Source organism: Eutrema salsugineum, unplaced genomic scaffold (assembly GCF_000478725.1).
Source record: "Eutrema salsugineum unplaced genomic scaffold, Eutsalg1_0 scaffold_10, whole genome shotgun sequence".
In the NCBI taxonomy this organism is placed as follows: domain Eukaryota; kingdom Viridiplantae; phylum Streptophyta; class Magnoliopsida; order Brassicales; family Brassicaceae; genus Eutrema; species Eutrema salsugineum.
This window is the reverse complement of record NW_006256908.1, coordinates 963003-969374: the sequence shown is the minus strand read 5'-3', so window position 1 is coordinate 969374 and position 6372 is coordinate 963003. Positions and strand designations below refer to the sequence as shown.

Below are 6372 nucleotides of genomic sequence, written 5' to 3'. Positions count from 1 at the left end.
AGATTAATACATTCATGAGAGAATTAGTCTAGCTTTAAACTCTAAGTTGATTGGTTTAGAGATCATGTGATTGCTTGCTATGTCTTTCTGTGTAAGATTCAGTCTTTCTTAGCTCTTATTTTGATGCACAAAGAGGCTGTCTGGTCATTTTAGACTTGGAACCTTATGCTTGTTGATTGCTTGTTCATCTAATGGGAATTAGTCTTGATTTGGTAATTAACAAAATGATTTTTGTCATGAGAATGAATTAATCTGATTTGGAAGTCTAGACTAAAGAATTGCAAGTGTTGCATTGTTTGCTTAGCATCATGAATTCACTTTTAAAACACCCTGATCAATGATCACATTTGGAGGTTTAGCTTTCTCTTATTTTGAATTTGAGTCTTTGTTTTGTTTGTCTTGTTTGCTTGTTTAATTCTTAATTACTGCTTGTTCTTGTTTATTTTATGTTTTAGATCACTTAATTATCAACCTGTTTCTTTAGACTTGGATTAAGATAGACCCTCATAGTCTGAATGCCTAGATAATCTCCATTTGGATTGACCCTCAAGTACTACAACACAACAGGTTAATTGACCTTAGTAGGCTAAAAACCTACTATCAATTTGGCGCCGTTGCCATCTGAAGAGTTTATTCTAGCATTAGGACTTTGGATCTTCTTGAGATCAAGTCATTTTGTTTTGTTTTACTGATTACCTTCCAAGTGCTGTCTTGTTTTCAGGTGTATGAACACCAGAAGTCAAGCAAGAAGACAAAGAGGAAGATCTGTACACATTGGGAGATCGGGTATGGATCAAGAGCAACAGGCTCATGGTGGTAATGGAAACCACCAGGCTCAGCAAGAGGGTCCAGCACCACGTCCAAGAACAGTTGTGGGAGCTGGTGATGAGGCCAATACTCAGGTTCAGAGACATGGGATTCAAGCTCCTACACCTGAAAACGATTTTGAGATCAAATCTGGCTTGATCAACATGGTAAAATCAAACAGGTTCCATGGCTTGGCATTAGAAGACCCATTATATCACATTGACAACTTTGATAGAATTTGTGATCTAACTAAGCTGAATGGAGTGAGTGAGGACAGATTCAAGTTGAGGCTATTCCCTTTTTCTCTAGGAGACAAAGCTCATCAGTGGGAAAAGTCACTACCTCAAAGATCAGTCACAACATGGGAGCAATGCAAATGAGCATTTCTAACCAAGTTCTTCTCTTCATCAAGAACAGCAAGGTTAAGAAATGAAATCTCAAGTTTTATTTAGAAGAACCATGAATCATTTTGTGAGGCTTGGGAAAGATTTAGAGGGTATACCATGCAATGCCCTCACCATGGATTCTCATATGCTCAGCTGCTAAGTACCTTCTACAGAGGTGCTTTACCAAAGGTCAGACTCCTCTTGGACACAGCTTCAAATGGTAATTTCATGACCAAGGAAGTCAATGATGCCATGACCCTTGTGGACAATGTAGCTCAGAGTGATGAGCTTTATGGATCAGACTTTGGAATTCAAGAGGTGTTGTGAGCGCTGAAGACGAAAGGACAAGGAAAGACATCTGGTATGTCAATGAGAAGCTAGATAAACTTCTCTTAGCTTCTCATAAGTCAGTCAACTTGGTTAGAGATGTGAATCATGTGTTTCAAGACACATTTCAATGGGAAGACATCACAGCTGAGGTAAACTTTGTAGGTGGACAACAAGGTTACCAAAAAGGCTTTACCTACTACAAGAATCACCCCACCCAGAACTTTCACTCTCACATCAATAACCAACATGGTTTTTTCCCTCCCCAACAGCAAAACCTCCAACAGAACTCAGGGAATAAGGATCAAGAAGTACATAACCTCCTCCAGCAAATTCTCCAAGGTCAAGCAAGTGGTGCCATGGACTTAAACAAGAAAATGGCAGAGATTAACAACAAGGTGGATTGCACTTATTCTGATCTTCTAACTCAACTTTCAACCTTGGCTTCCAAAGTCAAGACTCTAGAGAACAACAAGGGCCACTGCAGTTCTCAAGCTCAAAGATCTTTACCAGGGACCTCAGTTGCACATCAAACAGAATACTGCAATGCAATCCTCTCAAATGATGAGAATCATGCTGTTGTCCAAGCAATTGAGGATCTTCTCCATGGCAATGTCTCAAGTGAAAAATGCCTGACAAAAGATGATGAGGACACCATCATAAATGAGTTTGAGTTCCTATTCCTTGATCTCAATGAGGATTCAGAAAGAAGGTGGGGAGGCACCTTGTTTTGATATGAAAGAGAATGATTCTGAGATGGCTGAAGGAAAAGATCAGAGAATAGTTCAAGAAAATTCAGCTGATGGAGTCTCTAGCACTGTTTCAACTAGGGTGAAACCCAAATCTATTCCCAAGCGAGGCAACCCAGGAAAGTTCTCCATCTCATGCTCTCTTGGAAATTTGAAAGTGGACAATGCTTTGTGTGATTCTGGATCAAGCATCAGTGTAATGTCTTTAGCCATGGTGGAGATATTAGGGATCAAGAGTCTTAAGCATCACCCCATGCCAATCACCTTTGGAGATTCATCCTCAAAGAAGCCATATGGAATCTTTGAAGATTACCCACTAAAGATTGGTGAATGCATAGTTCCAACTGATTTTGTGGTAATGAAGATGAAGAAGACCAAAGAGCTTCCTCTCTTGCTTGGAACTCCTTTTCTGAATACCACTGGAGCTAAAATGGACTTTGATACTCAAAGAGTGGTGCTTACTAAGGTAGATGATAAAGTATCTTATCCTCTGAAGCCACCTCTTGCAGGATTTTGTGGGGTTATATCTGATGATTCTGATGAGTTGAAACACTATGAGATGAAGTATGTGGGGAGTATTGGAACTATAGAAGAAGCTCAACCCCTTGCATCTGTTGAGAAGAAGAAATAATCCTTAGTAAGACCTTATCTTGAGTTTGAAGGGGCTTTCTTTAGTGATGATGAAGCTTGCTTGGAATCTCTATCTCCTACATCAAATGAGAAGGAGATCAGCAGCAACAAAAGCAATGGTTCAGGGTCTCAAGAAAAGAACCCAACAAGCCCCAAATCATTCACTCATGGGTCCTCTTCTCAAGTCTTAACTCTCACTCCATGGAAGTTTGATGGTGGAGCTGTGGAATACAAGGTTAAAGGCAATGGAAGATCAAAACCTTTTGCTAAAGTCAGGGCAATTCTCACACAAGAGCTCATAGACAAAGGGTCATCTGGTGTCCAAGAGCTGATGAACAAGGACCTCATGCTTAAATTCATGGAGAAGACAAGGAGCATCAAAGCTCCTCCTCTCCCTCATTAAGAAAAGGTTTTGCAAAGTCATACTTAGTGGCTTAAAACAAAGTGCTCTTGGGAGACACTCCAATCTTATCCTTGTACATACTTCTTCTTAATCTTTTCTCTTCTTTATTTTTATGTTTTCGGATGTCTTGATGGGTTTTGTGAAGTGTTTTCAGGTCTAAAGTGACTTAGGGATGCTTTTTTCCAAGGAAAAAGTGAAAAGGAATCTGAGAACAAGCTGAGGTTTAGGACTTTAAGGCATGAAAACTGGTGAGGCGCCTGGTGTGCTACATGGGTGTGCAAGTTGGACAAGGCCAGGTCCCATCTAGCACACATGTTCGCATATCACACCTACATGGGTGTGCGAGTCAGTTCTCTCCTGATACAAGTAGCACACCTGTTCGCAAATAACACCTACATGGGTGTGCGAGTCAGTTCTCCCCTGATCCAAGTAGCACACATGCTCGCAAATCAGACCTACATGGGTGTGCGGGTTGGTGTTTTCTAGGGCGATGTAGCAGAACAAAGAAGGCCAGAACTTTCAAGAAGCTTTATGTGCGACTTGGGTGTGCGAGATAGGAAGGGGAGCAGCCCATGTCACACAACTGAAGAAAGCCAAGCTTTATATGCGACTTGGGTGTGCGAGTTGGTCCAAGACAAGTCCATGTCGCACAAGGGAGTACAGGCCAAGCCAAACCCATCTCCAATTATGTCTAGCCTCACCTGGTGCAGCTACTCACTCCACCTCTACATAAGAACCACACCAGGTATCTCTCCAAACACTTGTAAATGAGCATTTGGCATTTTTCTTTCTCTTTTGCATTTTAAGTTTGATTTTTCCTCTTTCTCATGCTTTTATAACACAAGGGACTGTGTTCTTTAAGTGTGGGGGAGAGGATTTGTGTTTACTAATCATGTTTTCTATGTTCTTATTTTCTCTTTTGCATTTTGAGTCTCATTTGATCATGCATAGCTTTTAAGTGCATAGAAAAACCAAAACAAAAAATGAAAATCTGAAAATTTTTCACAAAAAATGTTCATTTAGTTGCATTCACAGTTTTAGGATTGAGTCTAGTTGCATAACCATGTAGGTTGCATCATTTGCATGAGAGTTCATGGCCCTAGTTAGTAATTCTTTATTGCTTGCAAAACTGGTATGAAATTAAGGGTGAACCATGCTTGGAACTGATGTCTCAATGCTTCTGTGTCAAGTTGGATCAAGTTGTGATTAACTCTATCCTTGCTTAAGTGAAAACCATAATTTGACAATCTAATTATCATGTTTGTGCATATTAATGTGAACTCATGGGAACCACAAAATATTTAAGCTCTCTTATCCCTTTTTGCCACTCTTTGCTAGCTCAAATAACTGCTCTCTCATTTTGAGACAGTTCTCTGCTTTTAACCAAACCTTCCTTATAAGCCTGAAACACTCTATTGAAAGCTTGTAAGGCCTTGTTCTGAATAAACTTGACAGAAAGTGTTGGGTTTAGGGTGACAATAGTAGAGTTTCTCGCAGATCTAGCTCTGCATCATGAGTCTAGAATAGGCTAGGAAGGGATCTTGGGAAACACTGAGTGGAAAAGAGAGAGTTTAAAAATGAGAACCAGGGGATGGAAAAGAAAAGAAATCGGTTTGAGGTCAGTTGTTTTAAGGAAGAAAGCTCTTGTGTTTTGAAAAGAAAGTATACCCTCTAAATGAAAAGGAAAAAAAAAAGCCAAAAAGGCTCAAGTGTTTAAAGAGAAAAGAAAAAGAGGCTAGGCAATGATGTGTGAGAAAGAGCTAAGTGAAAGGTTTTAAACCCAAAGCCTGAGTTTGAGAATGAAAAGATGAATCCCCTAATGAGGAAAAGAATGAGAGTGAAGTGAGAAGTGGGTTAAGAAGGCAATGAATGCCTTGAGAGAATGGTAGCTTAGGTGTGTTCTTCATGGGTTTAGAGTTAATGTGAAAAACCAACTTGGGGCATTGGGTAGATTGGATTCTACTCTTTTATGCATCAGTTGCCTTTTACCCTTAGCCTTCTATTAAAGTTTATTCCTTCTTGAGTGATCCCTTGAGATGCATTGAATCCATAAGCTTTGAATGAGATCATCTTTGTCTTATAACCCTGTCCCTAGCCAAATGAGTTCACATGATTAGCATGAGCATGATCCACATGATACTTAAATGAATGTCAAAGGACTGGAGTTAGGAATTCTTGTGAAGGTTCACAACAAGAATACAGTGTTTTCGCGACAGCAAATACAGTCGCATATCAGTCGCTAAACATATATATCCGACTAATTTGCGACTGAATTGTGTTGTAGGTAATTCTTCGTCGCAAATTAGGTCAGTCATAAATCAGTCGCAAATTTGCGACTGTAGGCCGACTAATTTTTCGTCGACGGGAAACAGTCGCAAAATCGTCGGTAAATATTACGACTGATTAACGACTTAATTTATGACTATTGTGCGACTTTATATTAGTCGTACCAGTCTCTCACCGAGTAGTAGTAAATCAGTAGTTAATTGTTACCATATTAAGACTGATCGGTGACTACATTGCGACTATATAACGACTGAATACCGACTGTTTTGTGACAAGTTTTTAACATCCGAATTATGATTTGGTATTGCTTATACAATTTATCCTAAATAAAAATGATAATCCATTGAATTCAAATACAAAAACAATTTAATTTTAAAAGCATATGAAACTAAATTATATTACAATAGATAACCGATACATTGTCTTAGATAACCACTAACTTAACTCATACAATCTCCAATGGTACCATATACAACCATTGGAGATACTTTCAAAAAAGGGGCACAAAACATATCAGTCTACATCCTACATCAGTCGACAGGCAAAAAAAAAGAGATAGAGAGGAACCTAGGAGCAGTTTGAGTTTGGATCAGCAGTATCAGTTGTGGCATTTGAGGCAGGTTGTGTAGCCAAAAACTCTGCAAACTTAGGATCTGTTTGAGTCAAATAACTTTCAACCAGTGTGAGTTGATCGATCTTCGCTTGTTGTGCAGCTTGTGTAGCCAAAAACTCAGCTTCACGTCTGGCATTTTCGGCCGCTTGTACTTCTATCTCTCGCTGAGAT

At 39.5% G+C, this 6372-nt stretch overlaps 1 non-coding gene across 1 annotated transcript; it reads right to left on the bottom strand.

Annotated features, from left to right (window-relative positions):
* Positions 1-1226: 1226 nt before the first annotated feature.
* Positions 1227-1333, bottom strand: LOC112081704. Its single transcript, XR_002896626.1, has one exon. It is a non-coding gene; the product is annotated as a small nucleolar RNA R71 (small nucleolar RNA).
* Between the last annotated feature and the right edge of the window lie 5039 nt (positions 1334-6372).